The sequence below is a fragment of the Triturus cristatus genome, chromosome 4_1 (assembly GCF_964204655.1).
Source record: "Triturus cristatus chromosome 4_1, aTriCri1.1, whole genome shotgun sequence".
In the NCBI taxonomy this organism is placed as follows: Eukaryota; Metazoa; Chordata; class Amphibia; order Caudata; family Salamandridae; genus Triturus; species Triturus cristatus.
Genome location: NC_140585.1, coordinates 143,415,527 through 143,431,642, shown reverse-complemented (window position 1 = coordinate 143,431,642; position 16,116 = coordinate 143,415,527).

Below are 16,116 nucleotides of genomic sequence, written 5' to 3'. Positions count from 1 at the left end.
CTCTATCAACTCTACAACTTCATTCTTCACAACATCATCGACGCTTTTGGCTAGCAGCAGTTTTGTACATTTTCCCATTGAAAATCAGCCCGCGACCCGACATCGAAAACGACCTATGCACCCGGCTTCCCTGGGGCAGGTAACAGTGGTACCTCGGTAATCTCGTGGTAGTGGGCTCCTCAAAAGCTTAACTCTAAGCCCTTAACTTTAAACTCCTGCTAGAAGTGTCTTTAATCTTTTAAAGTCAAACCGCGACATTCTCCTTAGGCTATAATAGAGATCCCGATAGCAGCTATTTGCACTGCACGCGCCTCCCGTGGGTCCCCTTCCTCATAACCTGGGGTGGATTCTTAAGGGGCCAGCGATCCTAAATGCCCTAGGCATTGTCTGTAGAATTGTCGTGGTTCTTATACCACATTTTTAATATATGGTTTGGGCCCCCCCTGGGGCCCTGTGATTCCAGTGCTATTTATTGTATCTATCAATGCTTGTTTGAATTGTAACTTTGCCTCTAGCCTCATAAAGAGACTTGTGGGATTCTGTTTAGAATAAATACATATATTTTATATATATACCTGTGTGGACTACTCTTTCATTTGGTCATTCAAGAGGTTATCTATGGTAAAACAAGAAGCTTAACACTCCTTCAAGACTTAGCCTGAAGGCTGCTCTCCACAGCTACCACTAGGATAGCTTTCTTTAAAGGTTGTCTTTAACCTATCACCTTAAGAGTCGAATTGGACTGGTGCAAGGTGGCCACTATAACTAGTGACCAGCATATGCCAGGCCAACTTCTCACATTGGTGTGCAGCGGTTGGATTCAAGCTTCCCATTGTTTTACCAGATAAAAATTTAATTTCTAGAGTGAAAGCCACTTGGTACCAAAGGTACATATAAATTCAAGCTTAGAATATAATAAGTTCTACTGAACTTAGGAGTTGTGTGTAGAGGGTTTAGCACACCTTGACTACAACTCAAGAAAGGGTTCAGTACGCCACATTTAGTGTAGGTAGATACACCAGTACCACTACACTAGAAAATGTCTTTAAGTTCAGGTGCCCATAAGGCTCTGGAAGGACCCCATAGGGTCCCAGTCGACAAGTATGATAATTTCTCCTTTGCTGAGCTTAGGGAAATGTGCACCACTAGGCAACTTAAGACAAACAAAGGTGCCAACACCCAACGTCTCAGGGAAATCCTGCTCATAGCAGACTTTAAGCAGACTTTAGTGTCTGATGGGGTAGACAGGTCGGGTGGGCCTCCCTCTGGAGAGGACACTCCCAGAGTGGACTCTGATGGGGACCAGGATGAGGAAAATGATCCTGACCTGGAAGAACCAGACCACTCACAACATGGAGGTGATGGCTCAAGAGGCACTCCCTTCATCCCTAATGGGAGAGTGGTGGATCCAAACAGAAGGATCAGATCCCCCTCAGAGGGGCCCAACCATTCTAGGAGATCCAAAAGGACCTCTGCCTCTCCTCAGAGGAGAGAATCCTCCCAAGAGAGGAAATGCAGACTGATCCAGTTTGAGCAGGCAAAGCTTCAGCTCAGGAGAGAACAGTTAGCATTAGACAGGGAGTTCCTGGAGCTTCAGAAAGCTTCAAGAAAGTGGGGTCTAGAGATCCCTGGTGGCAGTAATGAAACCTCTAGAGTTAGAGAGAAAGCTCCTGACAATAGGAACCTCCATAAGATTGTGCCCCCCTATCATGTAGGGGATGATATCCACAAATGGATCACTGCTCTTGAGAGGGCCTGTAAAGTACAAAGGGTCCCAGTAGAGCAGTGGGCAGCAATCCTGTGGCTCTCCTTTGCAGACAAAGGAAGAGACAAGCTCCTCTTTGTTAGAGAAGAGGATGCAGATGATTATTATATCTTGAGAGATGCTTTAATTGTTGGGTTTGGCTTAACCACTGATCAATACAGGCTTAAGTTCAGAGACACCCAAAAAGCACAGGATCAAGATTGGGTAGACTTTGTGGATTGTGCTACCAAGGCATTGGAAGGTTGGTTAACTGGCAGTAAAGTAAATGATTACAAAGGATTGTACAATCTCATCATGAGGGAGCAGATCCTTAATAATTGTCAGAACCAACTCTTACACCAGCACCTGGTGGACTCTGATCTGACCTCTCCCCAAGAATTGGGAAAGAAGGCAGACAAATGGGTCAGAACCAGCATTAGGCCCAAGAACCAAGGTGGTGACCAGAAGAAAGATTCCACTAAGCCCAAAGAGAAAGGTGGGGATAATAAAACAGAAAAGTCCTCTGAAGGGCCCCAAAAACCCAGTTCTGGGGGTGGGTCCCAAAATCCTTCCTCTTCTAACAAGAAACCCTATTGCCATGTGTGCAAGCAACCTGGCCACTGGAAAACTGACTCCAGCTGTCCAAAGAATGGCAATAAAGAACATGTTCCTCCCATTGCAGCTCCAACACCTCCTGCTATTACTAGTAGTAATCCCCCAGGTGGTGGGAGTGCACCCAAAAATTTAGTTGGGCTTTCTTGGGGAACCCAGGTGGACTCTGGCCCAACCAGGTCCCCTACACAAGCAACTCTAGTCTGTGATGGTGGAATGGGGTTTGCCAACTTTACCACGAGTCCCCATATCTTGGGCAGGTACAGACAAGAGCCCATGATCAATGGTCAGAAGGCTGTGGCCTATAGGGACACAGGGGCTAGTGTCACCATGGTGACCAAGAGGCTAGTGCCCCTAGAACAGATTTTACCTGAGTTTAGCTACCAGGTGACCAACATAGATGGAATTAGGACAGACCATCCCATGGCAGTGGTAAATCTCAGCTGGGGAGGGGTCACTGACCCAAAGAGAGTGGCAGTGTCCCCAACCTTGCCTGTAGATTGTCTACTAGGGAATGATCTGGACATCTCAGCCTGGGCTGAGATAGACCACAAGGCCCATTTGAAAATGTTAGGCATCCCTGAGAGAGTGGATGAGACCTTGAAGGCCTCACCTCCACCCCAGGAGAAAGTAAAAAGAGTGAAGCCTGAAACTATGGATCACTCCACCCAAACAGAGAGCAAAGGGGATGAGGGACAGTCCTCCCCCCACCAGACTAAAGGTAAGGGTCAAGTTTCCGAGGGAACTGCCCCTGCCCCTTGTGAAGTAACTGCCCCAGAGGTGGACAGGCCTGGCCTGGCCACAGCTCCGATGGCAGGGGATCCTGCCAAGGTGGCACCCAGTCTGGAGCAGGTATCCTGCCCCTCTCTACCCTGCCTCAGCCAGCCCAGGGCTGCAGAGGACAGGGAGGTCAGTGGACCCTTGATGGGCCCCTGTCCAGAGGAACCCCCTCATCAGAAGGTTTGGGACACCCAGCAGAGTAGTTCTAGCCAGGTGAATATTCCTCTACAAACTGAGGGATCCCCCTTACCCCTAGGTACGGGTGGACTTTGTTGAGCACAGGGAAATCTGGGGCATAGTTCCCACAAACATTCCAATGCCCCCCACTATTCCAACCAGAGGGACCCAACCCCCAGCTGTAGGCAGCCAGAGGTTGACCCTTAGGGCCAGATATGACACAGTCATGGACAGAAAGGCTTCCCAGGTGACCAGTGTTCTGAGGAGGTTGAGACCACCCCAAATAGGGCCTCACTTCCAGACTCAGACGCCTCATCAGCCTGATTCTGTACCAAAAACCAATACAGGTAATTTCCCTAGACTTTGGAGAAACTCTAAAACCCCTTGGGGTTGGATTTCCCAAGTGGACCATGAGACAGGGAGCAACCATGCTAGTGCAGGTTCTTCCTTATATGGCCACTCAGGAAATAAAGGTTTATCTGGACAAGGTTAGCCTTATCTCCTTTCGTTTGGGGGGGAGGGGGGGTTATGTAGGAAGGTGGAATCTGACTAATGGTTGCCCCCAACTTTTTGCCTGGTATCTGAGTGGTTTTTGACTAGTCTGGCTGGGATCCTGCTATCCAGGACCCCAGCCTATCTGCTTTCTCCTTAAAACTGATGCGAGTACCCTAGGTACAAACCAATTGGACACTGAGGATACCCTGGCAGTCTCTTGTAGATGGTACCCTAGATACCCAGGGCATGGGTCCCTCAGTAGGCCTACCAGTGCTGCAGGACTTATTGTGCCACCCCGGGACAGCCATACAAACTGACACCACCAGACCACAACTGTAGTCTGGGTAAGGAGGTGCTAGCACCCCTTACAGGGATATAGGTACCCTATATAGCACCCTATTACAACACATGTACTCTCATAGGTCACCCCTAGAGCAGGCCTTGGTAATCCTGCAAGATAGGGTGCTGAGGTATGTGTGAGGGGGGACCCCTACCTGAGTAGGGCCCCTCTGCAACCTTCGTAAAATCATTGCTGGGTTGTTTGTAGTGTAGCCATACCATATACTCTTAACCACATTATAAGTCTATCGCGATCGCGTGATAACTTGGGAATGGCTACACAGAACCATATTGTGTTTGGTGTCAAACATGTAGGAATCATACCCCCAGTTCAGCCATGGGCATGAGGGCACGATTCCCCCCTGCTAGAGGGGCAATATGGGAAAAGCGGCAGAATTTAGACACCAATTTAAAAGTACTCACATAGTACAAAATGGATGCTACCAGCCACCCACGCGACTCTGGCTGCCTGTTGCTGGGGAAAACCCCAGCCTCGGCAGCTGGACAATAGGGTTCCTGTGGCAGGGAGGTGCTGCAGGGAGGTGCCAGCACCTCCCCAGGCAGGATATGTGAATTGGAACTGGGTGAGTGCACCATATGATGCCTTTCAGAGTTGCTCGTAGGCTGCTACAGCGCCTACATTCTGCATACACCGCCTGGCAGGCAGGCCCAGGCAGGAAACACACAAAGGGGAGAGGGTGTAGCCACCCTTTCCCGCCTCACCTCTCATTGGTGGACACTGATCTGGACACTCCCCTAATCTTGGGGATAAAGGTGAATAACGTGGCCCCAGAGCCTCAGATTAATCTTGGACTTCACAGCCTTGACCTTAGATGAGCTGCTGCCCAGCTGACTGAAGAAATCTCCCTTGGGGTAAAGGAGTTACGCCCCTGCTTGGCAGGCACCTGAAACACTGCAAGTGACCTGGTTGGTACTTTGCTGCTCCTACGGACTTCGTCGACTACCAGCAACTTTGAAGTGGGTTTCCTGAGCATCCCAGAGGCCAGTGAGTGTGCACAGCAAGTCTGAGCACCGTGGACCACGTGGGTGCCGAGATCCCTAATACCCCAGGACACCGGCCACCTCTTGCATAGCACATGACCCTGACCAGTGGGGAAGTTGTGCTTTGGCCCAATATTGAGCCAACCTCTCAGCAGCAATTTTGCCAAATATCAGCACCTTAGCCCCCTCCGGTGGCCCGTGGGCTCCCTTTTACGCACTCCAAATTGCTGCCTCCCGTGGTCCCTTGTCTCTCGACTGGTGAGCCCTAGTGGAGGTCAATCTCGACTTTTAAGAGTTCCCCTGGTTGCTCCAGGCCTGCTCTACAGTCTCTCCAGACCTCGTGGGTCTGCACCAGTAGCTGATTTGTTCATCTTGCGTGGGTTGCGGTTGCCAAGGCTTAGTGGATCCAATCCGGACACTAACACCGCAGCGACCCTCATCCATTGTGGGACAGTCGCCCTCCAGAAGGTGGCCTTCCTTGAAGCCTCCCGGAGCGCGTGGCTGCAGATCCAAGCTACACCTCTTTCCACTTGAAGCACCCGACATTGAAGGGCTCCTTCCTTTGAGCTCCCTGGTCACTGTGCCGTCACCTAGACTCTGTCCCCTGTGCTTTCAGGTTCTTCTCTACCAACTCTACAACTTCATTCTTCACGACATCATCGACGCTTTTGGCTAGCAGCAGTTTTGTACATTTTCCCATTGAAAATCAGCCCGCGACCCGACATCGAAAACGACCTATGCACCCGGCTTCCCTGGGGCAGGTAACAGTGGTACCTCGGTACACTCGTGGTAGTGGGCTCCTCAAAAGCTTAACTCTAAGCCCTTAACTTTGAATTGCTGCTAGAAGTGTCTTTAATCTTTAAAAATCAAACCGCAACATTCTCCATAGGCTATAATAGAGATCCCGATAGCAGCTATTTGCACTGCACGCGCCTCCCGTGGGTCCCCTTCCTCATAACCTGGGGTGGATTCTTAAGGGGCCAGCCCTAGGCATTGTCTGTAGAATTGTCGTGGTTGTTATACCACATTTTTAATATATGGTTTGGGCCCCCCCTGGGGCCCTGTGATTCCAGTGCTATTTATTGTATCTATCAATGCTTGTTTGAATTGTAACTTTGCCTCTAGCCTCATAAAGAGACTTGTGGGATTCTGTTTAGAATAAATACATATATTTTATATATATACCTGTGTGGACTACTCTTTCATTTGGTCATTCAAGAGGTTATCTATGGTAAAACAAGAAGCTTAACACTCCTTCAAGACTTAGCCTGAAGGCTGCTCTCCACAGCTACCACTAGGATAGCTTTCTTTAAAGGTTGTCTTTAACCTATCACCTTAAGAGTCGAATTGGACTGGTGCAAGGTGGCCACTATAACTAGTGACCAGCATATGCCAGGCCAACTTCTCACATTGGTGTGCAGCGGTTGGATTCAAGCTTCCCATTGTTTTACCAGATAAAAAATTAATTTCTAGAGTGAAAGCCACTTGGTACCAAAGGTACATATAAATTCAAGCTTAGAATATAATAAGTTCTACTGAACTTAGGAGTTGTGTGTAGAGGGTTTAGCACACCTTGACTACAACTCAAGAAAGGGTTCAGTACGCCACATTTAGTGTAGGTAGATACACCAGTACCACTACACTAGAAAATGTCTTTAAGTTCAGGTGCCCATAAGGCTCTGGAAGGACCCCATAGGGTCCCAGTCGACAAGTATGATAATTTCTCCTTTGCTGAGCTTAGGGAAATGTGCACCACTAGGCAACTTAAGACAAACAAAGGTGCCAACACCCAACGTCTCAGGGAAATCCTGCTCATAGCAGACTTTAAGCAGACTTTAGTGTCTGATGGGGTAGACAGGTCGGGTGGGCCTCCCTCTGGAGAGGACACTCCCAGAGTGGACTCTGATGGGGACCAGGATGAGGAAAATGATCCTGACCTGGAAGAACCAGACCACTCACAACATGGAGGTGATGGCTCAAGAGGCACTCCCTTCATCCCTAATGGGAGAGTGGTGGATCCAAACAGAAGGATCAGATCCCCCTCAGAGGGGCCCAACCATTCTAGGAGATCCAAAAGGACCTCTGCCTCTCCTCAGAGGAGAGAATCCTCCCAAGAGAGGAAATGCAGACTGATCCAGTTTGAGCAGGCAAAGCTTCAGCTCAGGAGAGAACAGTTAGCATTAGACAGGGAGTTCCTGGAGCTTCAGAAAGCTTCAAGAAAGTGGGGTCTAGAGATCCCTGGTGGCAGTAATGAAACCCCTAGAGTTAGAGAGAAAGCTCCTGACAATAGGAACCTCCATAAGATTGTGCCCCCCTATCATGTAGGGGATGATATCCACAAATGGATCACTGCTCTTGAGAGGGCCTGTAAAGTACAAAGGGTCCCAGTAGAGCAGTGGGCAGCAATCCTGTGGCTCTCCTTTGCAGACAAAGGAAGAGACAAGCTCCTCTTTGTTAGAGAAGAGGATGCAGATGATTATTATATCTTGAGAGATGCTTTAATTGTTGGGTTTGGCTTAACCACTGATCAATACAGGCTTAAGTTCAGAGACACCCAAAAAGCACAGGATCAAGATTGGGTAGACTTTGTGGATTGTGCTACCAAGGCATTGGAAGGTTGGTTAACTGGCAGTAAAGTAAATGATTACAAAGGATTGTACAATCTCATCATGAGGGAGCAGATCCTTAATAATTGTCAGAACCAACTCTTACACCAGCACCTGGTGGACTCTGATCTGACCTCTCCCCAAGAATTGGGAAAGAAGGCAGACAAATGGGTCAGAACCAGCATTAGGCCCAAGAACCAAGGTGGTGACCAGAAGAAAGATTCCACTAAGCCCAAAGAGAAAGGTGGGGATAATAAAACAGAAAAGTCCTCTGAAGGGCCCCAAAAACCCAGTTCTGGGGGTGGGTCCCAAAATCCTTCCTCTTCTAACAAGAAACCCTATTGCCATGTGTGCAAGCAACCTGGCCACTGGAAAACTGACTCCAGCTGTCCAAAGAATGGCAATAAAGAACATGTTCCTCCCATTGCAGCTCCAACACCTCCTGCTATTACTAGTAGTAATCCCCCAGGTGGTGGGAGTGCACCCAAAAATTTAGTTGGGCTTTCTTGGGGAACCCAGGTGGACTCTGGCCCAACCAGGTCCCCTACACAAGCAACTCTAGTCTGTGATGGTGGAATGGGGTTTGCCAACTTTACCACGAGTCCCCATATCTTGGGCAGGTACAGACAAGAGCCCATGATCAATGGTCAGAAGGCTGTGGCCTATAGGGACACAGGGGCTAGTGTCACCATGGTGACCAAGAGGCTAGTGCCCCTAGAACAGATTTTACCTGAGTTTAGCTACCAGGTGACCAACATAGATGGAATTAGGACAGACCATCCCATGGCAGTGGTAAATCTCAGCTGGGGAGGGGTCACTGACCCAAAGAGAGTGGCAGTGTCCCCAACCTTGCCTGTAGATTGTCTACTAGGGAATGATCTGGACATCTCAGCCTGGGCTGAGATAGACCACAAGGCCCATTTGAAAATGTTAGGCATCCCTGAGAGAGTGGATGAGACCTTGAAGGCCTCACCTCCACCCCAGGAGAAAGTAAAAAGAGTGAAGCCTGAAACTATGGATCACTCCACCCAAACAGAGAGCAAAGGGGATGAGGGACAGTCCTCCCCCCACCAGACTAAAGGTAAGGGTCAAGTTTCCGAGGGAACTGCCCCTGCCCCTTGTGAAGTAACTGCCCCAGAGGTGGACAGGCCTGGCCTGGCCACAGCTCCGATGGCAGGGGATCCTGCCAAGGTGGCACCCAGTCTGGAGCAGGTATCCTGCCCCTCTCTACCCTGCCTCAGCCAGCCCAGGGCTGCAGAGGACAGGGAGGTCAGTGGACCCTTGATGGGCCCCTGTCCAGAGGAACCCCCTCATCAGAAGGTTTGGGACACCCAGCAGAGTAGTTCTAGCCAGGTGAATATTCCTCTACAAACTGAGGGATCCCCCTTACCCCTAGGTACGGGTGGACTTTGTTGAGCACAGGGAAATCTGGGGCATAGTTCCCACAAACATTCCAATGCCCCCCACTATTCCAACCAGAGGGACCCAACCCCCAGCTGTAGGCAGCCAGAGGTTGACCCTTAGGGCCAGATATGACACAGTCATGGACAGAAAGGCTTCCCAGGTGACCAGTGTTCTGAGGAGGTTGAGACCACCCCAAATAGGGCCTCACTTCCAGACTCAGACGCCTCATCAGCCTGATTCTGTACCAAAAACCAATACAGGTAATTTCCCTAGACTTTGGAGAAACTCTAAAACCCCTTGGGGTTGGATTTCCCAAGTGGACCATGAGACAGGGAGCAACCATGCTAGTGCAGGTTCTTCCTTATATGGCCACTCAGGAAATAAAGGTTTATCTGGACAAGGTTAGCCTTATCTCCTTTCGTTTGGGGGGGAGGGGGGGTTATGTAGGAAGGTGGAATCTGACTAATGGTTGCCCCCAACTTTTTGCCTGGTATCTGAGTGGTTTTTGACTAGTCTGGCTGGGATCCTGCTATCCAGGACCCCAGCCTATCTGCTTTCTCCTTAAAACTGATGCGAGTACCCTAGGTACAAACCAATTGGACACTGAGGATACCCTGGCAGTCTCTTGTAGATGGTACCCTAGATACCCAGGGCATGGGTCCCTCAGTAGGCCTACCAGTGCTGCAGGACTTATTGTGCCACCCCGGGACAGCCATACAAACTGACACCACCAGACCACAACTGTAGTCTGGGTAAGGAGGTGCTAGCACCCCTTACAGGGATATAGGTACCCTATATCCCACCCTATTACAACACATGTACTCTCATAGGTCACCCCTAGAGCAGGCCTTGGTAATCCTGCAAGATAGGGTGCTGAGGTATGTGTGAGGGGGGACCCCTACCTGAGTAGGGCCCCTCTGCAACCTTCGTAAAATCATTGCTGGGTTGTTTGTAGTGTAGCCATACCATATACTCTTAACCACATTATAAGTCTATCGCGATCGCGTGATAACTTGGGAATGGCTACACAGAACCATATTGTGTTTGGTGTCAAACATGTAGGAATCATACCCCCAGTTCAGCCATGGGCATGAGGGCACGATTCCCCCCTGCTAGAGGGGCAATATGGGAAAAGCGGCAGAATTTAGACACCAATTTAAAAGTACTCACATAGTACAAAATGGATGCTACCAGCCACCCACGCGACTCTGGCTGCCTGTTGCTGGGGAAAACCCCAGCCTCGGCAGCTGGACAATAGGGTTCCTGTGGCAGGGAGGTGCTGCAGGGAGGTGCCAGCACCTCCCCAGGCAGGATATGTGAATTGGAACTGGGTGAGTGCACCATATGATGCCTTTCAGAGTTGCTCGTAGGCTGCTACAGCGCCTACATTCTGCATACACCGCCTGGCAGGCAGGCCCAGGCAGGAAACACTCAAAGGGGAGAGGGTGTAGCCACCCTTTCCCGCCTCACCTCTCATTGGTGGACACTGATCTGGACACTCCCCTAATCTTGGGGATAAAGGTGAATAACGTGGCCCCAGAGCCTCAGATTAATCTTGGACTTCACAGCCTTGACCTTAGATGAGCTGCTGCCCAGCTGACTGAAGAAATCTCCCTTGGGGTAAAGGAGTTACGCCCCTGCTTGGCAGGCACCTGAAACACTGCAAGTGACCTGGTTGGTACTTTGCTGCTCCTACGGACTTCGTCGACTACCAGCAACTTTGAAGTGGGTTTCCTGAGCATCCCAGAGGCCAGTGAGTGTGCACAGCAAGTCTGAGCACCGTGGACCACGTGGGTGCCGAGATCCCTAATACCCCAGGACACCGGCCACCTCTTGCATAGCACATGACCCTGACCAGTGGGGAAGTTGTGCTTTGGCCCAATATTGAGCCAACCTCTCAGCAGCAATTTTGCCAAATATCAGCACCTTAGCCCCCTCCGGTGGCCCGTGGGCTCCCTTTTACGCACTCCAAATTGCTGCCTCCCGTGGTCCCTTGTCTCTCGACTGGTGAGCCCTAGTGGAGGTCAATCTCGACTTTTAAGAGTTCCCCTGGTTGCTCCAGGCCTGCTCTACAGTCTCTCCAGACCTCGTGGGTCTGCACCAGTAGCTGATTTGTTCATCTTGCGTGGGTTGCGGTTGCCAAGGCTTAGTGGATCCAATCCGGACACTAACACCGCAGCGACCCTCATCCATTGTGGGACAGTCGCCCTCCAGAAGGTGGCCTTCCTTGAAGCCTCCCGGAGCGCGTGGCTGCAGATCCAAGCTACACCTCTTTCCACTTGAAGCACCCGACATTGAAGGGCTCCTTCCTTTGAGCTCCCTGGTCACTGTGCCGTCACCTAGACTCTGTCCCCTGTGCTTTCAGGTTCTTCTCTACCAACTCTACAACTTCATTCTTCACGACATCATCGACGCTTTTGGCTAGCAGCAGTTTTGTACATTTTCCCATTGAAAATCAGCCCGCGACCCGACATCGAAAACGACCTATGCACCCGGCTTCCCTGGGGCAGGTAACAGTGGTACCTCGGTACACTCGTGGTAGTGGGCTCCTCAAAAGCTTAACTCTAAGCCCTTAACTTTGAATTGCTGCTAGAAGTGTCTTTAATCTTTAAAAATCAAACCGCAACATTCTCCATAGGCTATAATAGAGATCCCGATAGCAGCTATTTGCACTGCACGCGCCTCCCGTGGGTCCCCTTCCTCATAACCTGGGGTGGATTCTTAAGGGGCCAGCCCTAGGCATTGTCTGTAGAATTGTCGTGGTTGTTATACCACTTTTTTAATATATGGTTTGGTCCCCCCCTGGGGCCCTGTGATTTCAGTGCTATTTATTGTATCTATCAATGCTTGTTTGAATTGTAACTTTGCCTCTAGCCTCATAAAGAGACTTGTGGGATTGTGTTTAGAATAAATACATATATTTTATATATATACCTGTGTGGACTACTCTTTCATTTGGTCATTCAAGAGGTTATCTATGGTAAAACAATAAGCTTAAGACTCCTTCAAGACTTAGCCTGAAGGCTGCTCTCCACAGCTACCACTAGGATAGCTTTCTTTAAAGGTTGTCTTTAACCTATCACCTTAAGAGTCGAATTGGACTGGTGCAAGGTGGCCACTATAACTAGTGACCAGCATATGCCAGGCCAACTTCTCACAGGGATGTGCTGGGACATCTGCCTCTCACATGTCCTTCTTCGGACGACCCCTCTTCTTCCGGGGGGGGGGGGTCCTCAAGTGCAGGCCTCTGCGGTGCAGGGGACTCTCCGCCAGAGTCCTCCTCCCTCCCTGTGGCGCTGGCAGATAGTGGTGCGACAGATGTTGTGGGCACACAGAGGGGTGGGGACAGGTTGGTGTTGATCTGGCGGAGGCATTGTAGTATGTCCCAATGCACCGCAGTAAGGGCATCCCACTTTGCCTCCATGCGGGCATGGTGGGCGACCTGCTCCTGTTGCATGTCCTTGAGGATCCCCACTACCTGGCCAAATCCTCCGGTGCTATCCTGGTACGCATCTATGATGCGTGCCAGTTGGGGCTCATCATGCAGTCCAGACCCCTCTGCAAGGCGTGCCCTGTGCTTCCCACCCCTCCCAGCACCCCTCTCCACACGGGCAGGACCAGCAGCGGTACGCACAGGTGACCCAGGGACCCCTTGGGTGGTGTTGCTGGTGGTGTTGGCTGTAGCTTCCGGGGGGTCTTGTGTCCCTGTGCTGTGGGTGTTGATTGTCCTTGGTCTATCCGTATTGGCGGGGGTGCCCAGTCGGTGTCGAGATGGTGGAGGCGTGTGTACAGGGGGGGCAGATGTTGCTGCTGCTGGTACTGCATGATTGCTCACACCGGAGGGGCCAGGTTGGTCGTCGTCATCCGAGGAGGACAGTGAGAGAGTCAGACCCGAGAGATCAGTGTCCAACAGAGTCTGGGACTGGGTATCCTCGTCATTTGTCACTGGGTACCCAGCACGACCTGTGTTTGGAAGAGACACACAATGTGATTTATGTTTCTACATGCATCGTTGGTTCACAAACATGACATTTTCTACTTTTCAAACAGGTGCCTGCCTGTACACTGCTTTTTCCCATCTTGTCACAGACAGAGTTTGATCTTGTTGTTGGCCATTTGCCAGCATGGCCTTGTGCTCCCCACAACAGAGCCCAGTGTCAGACATCTAGTCGGTCCCTTCCCAACCCCTGTGAGGCGAGTATGTTTCAGGTTGATCTTGCTGGGCCATGTGGGTGGGTGTAGGTTGTCTGTGACTGCGAGTCCCATCATACTCTTGGCTACACCCCCCTTCCCAGCATGCCCATGATTCCTCCCTCTTGACTCTGCTTCCCTGTGAGGGTGTGTGACAGCAATGGCAAGATGGCTGACTGTGAAATCCTGGTGTTTGTTTGGCTACAAGTCCCAAGTGAGCCCCTGTGCTTCACACAGCAGCACCCAGTACGGGGTATCTTTTGCTGATATTTTAATGAGGTGTATGTCAAATTTGCACTGTACCCGGTGAGTTGTGTGGAGTTTGTGTTGGGGGGTGTCTCCCCATGCTGATTAGTATGGTCAGGGCTGTCAGTCCTCCTTCCCATAATGACACGTGCTTCCATTGTAGGGTGTGCAAGTTGTCTTTCAGGATGTCTGTCAGTGGTATCCTGCTTCTGATTTGCGCACACGCCCTAGCAGGGCCTTGTGCTCCCCACAGCAGGACCCAGTGTCAGCCATCTTGTCAGTAATTTTCCACTCCCTGTGATGTGGGCATGTTTCAGAGAGGTCTTGATGGGCCAATCAGGAGGGGAGCATTATCTGTGACTACAAACACCATCATGCTTTTGGATACACTCACTTCACCTGCATCCCGACTATTCCTTCCTGACAGTCAGCTGCACTGTGAGGTGGTGTGTTTGTGGTGTCAAACTGTCTGACTGGGTGTATTTGGCTTAGTGCCACTGGCTTGCTGTATTTGTTTGTAGGTTGGTGCATGTCATGACACAGTGCCCAGTCACTATGAGATGGCAGGTATTGTGTTTGTGTGACTGGCATACACATCTTGAGTTGATTATCTATTGGTTATTGTAGTTTTGCTTGGGGTGCATGGTTTCACTGCCCCCTTGCCAGACAATCTTGGGTATGTTGTTTGTGTACTCACCAGTCTCTGGGATGTCTGTTAGGCCACGGACGCTCTCTGGTGGTAGGATGCCCCGCACCTTTTCCTCCCAGGTCCTGAAGTAGACTGGTTTGGCAGGAGGGCCACAGCCGGTGCGCTGACTCAAGGCGTGATCTTTTTCGATGAGTTTCTTGACCCTCCTGCGCACATCATACCACCTGTTCTGGATATTGCCCTATATGCGCAACGTTGGTGCTTGTGCGTTCACCTTGTCCACAATCCTCGCCCACATCTTGGTTTTCTGTGAGATGGGGGTCCTTTGAACCAATGTACCAAACAAATGTGGCTCTACTCTGATGGTCTCATCTACCAGCACTTCTATCTCACTATCTGTGAACTTTGGATTCTTCTTTGGAGGTATAGTGATGGGTGGTGGTGGTGGGGATGTGTGTGTGAGAGTGCAAGTGATGGTGTTTTGGTGTTGGTTTTGCTGTGTGTATGTGTGTGTGCTTTTGTATGAGGTGCTGATGGTGTGTGAGTTGTGTGATGTGTGAGTTGTGAGTGTGTCTTTGGTTGCTGTGTACTGGTGTTTGTTGCTGGCTGTGTCTCCTGTTTGCAAGGGATGATGGTAGTGATTGCAGTCCTTTATATAGTTGTAGTTGTGGGTGTGTCTTTGTCCAATTAATTTTTTTAGGGTATTTATTGGCTTAGTCATTGCTTGTTTGGTCCTTTTTTTGTGTTTTTTCCTTTGTGTTTTGTAGGCATGAAGGAGACATTCATATGACGGAAATGGACGCTGCTGTTGTCTCATGCGGGCTTCTCCGCCTCGTTCACGCTGCCGGTCTTCTGTGTTTGGTAGGCGTCATTCGCCGCAGTCTCTATTGCTTGTGTGCCTGGTTGTCTGTGCGTGTCGGTTGTGCGGCTTGGTCTCCGTGCGAGTCGGTCTAGTTTTACACGCATTGCATCGTACTGCGCTAATCGTACATCGCGGGTACGGGTCGGTCGGGTTGATTCCGGGTTCGTGTCGGTCGGTGAAAATCGCGTCGGATTTCCGGCCGGATCACTATTTTCCCTCCGGCTCGGTCATACAGCTTGTATTCCGTACGTGTCGGTTGTAATTCACTCGTGTTGCATCGTACTGCACGGGTCGTACGGCGCTGGTCGGTGTCGGTCAGTATTCGGTCCGTGTGTGTCGGTCGGTGTGTTTTGCGTCCGGAATCGGAATCGACCCCAAAATGTGATCCTTCCAGCTCCAAATCCAAATGAAAGTGAACAGCACATGGACAAAGCACTGGGAGGAGCCTCCTGTACAGGAACAGGAAGTTGGAGACTCAGGGGCACTTCCTTCCTTATGAAAAAAAGTAAAAAAAGCAAAAAGGGCTCCTTGCACAAAAAACTACAGCTAAACCACAATCTGAGGAGTTTTTTTGAGCAAAATGATCCCTTTCGAGAAGGTTTTATGATGCTCGAGATATATTCTTAGCCAGATTGCAGTTTCTGCCTGTTCGAGATCGTGATCTTACCAACACTGACGCCGGAAGTCAGATCGCTCGTCTGAATGATATGTTCTCGTTCGCACACTCTCGCGGGATCGTGCGGCCGGATTCCAAATCTCGTGGTGCACGCGAACGGATAGGAAATCTCGTCGGCGAACGCAGAATCACGGTAAGTCGTTACCGCACGCGTGAGAACGCATATTGAGCGCGCGAAGAAGAAAAACAACTACGCTACGTTGCAGATTGCGTAGTATTCGATAACTATGCGTTCTACGCAAATCACGAAGTTACTGAAACTCCGCAAACTCTGCCAGCGTAGCGTAGTTCACTGCCCAGGGTTAGTTGTGGTAAGTGCAGACCTCCGCGTTG